The sequence below is a fragment of the Octopus bimaculoides genome, chromosome 2, assembly GCF_001194135.2.
Source record: "Octopus bimaculoides isolate UCB-OBI-ISO-001 chromosome 2, ASM119413v2, whole genome shotgun sequence".
Classification (NCBI taxonomy): Eukaryota; Metazoa; Mollusca; class Cephalopoda; order Octopoda; family Octopodidae; genus Octopus; species Octopus bimaculoides.
Genome location: NC_068982.1, coordinates 91,314,553 through 91,314,959, shown reverse-complemented (window position 1 = coordinate 91,314,959; position 407 = coordinate 91,314,553).

Sequence of the window (407 nt, the reverse complement as noted above, 5' to 3'; positions counted from 1 at the left end):
ATATATATGCATGCATATATATATATATATATATTTATATATATATATGCATATATATATATAGATACATACAAATCTACATACGTACATACATATGTGCATGCATACATACACAGACTCACATACTCGAGCGCACGCGCACACACACACATGCGTGCACACACACATGCGTGCACACACGCAGACACATCAAGTGGTAATGAAAAAATATTAGAAAATATAACATTAGAAATTTAAAATGTCGGAACAGCTGTGGCACACCCACCCACACCCACACACACGCACACACACACACACACCACACACACACACACACACATGCAAACACACACGCACACACAAAACCCCCATACATACCACAGTTCACATATGCATCTGTACAAATACACACACATTTTCTCTCTCCC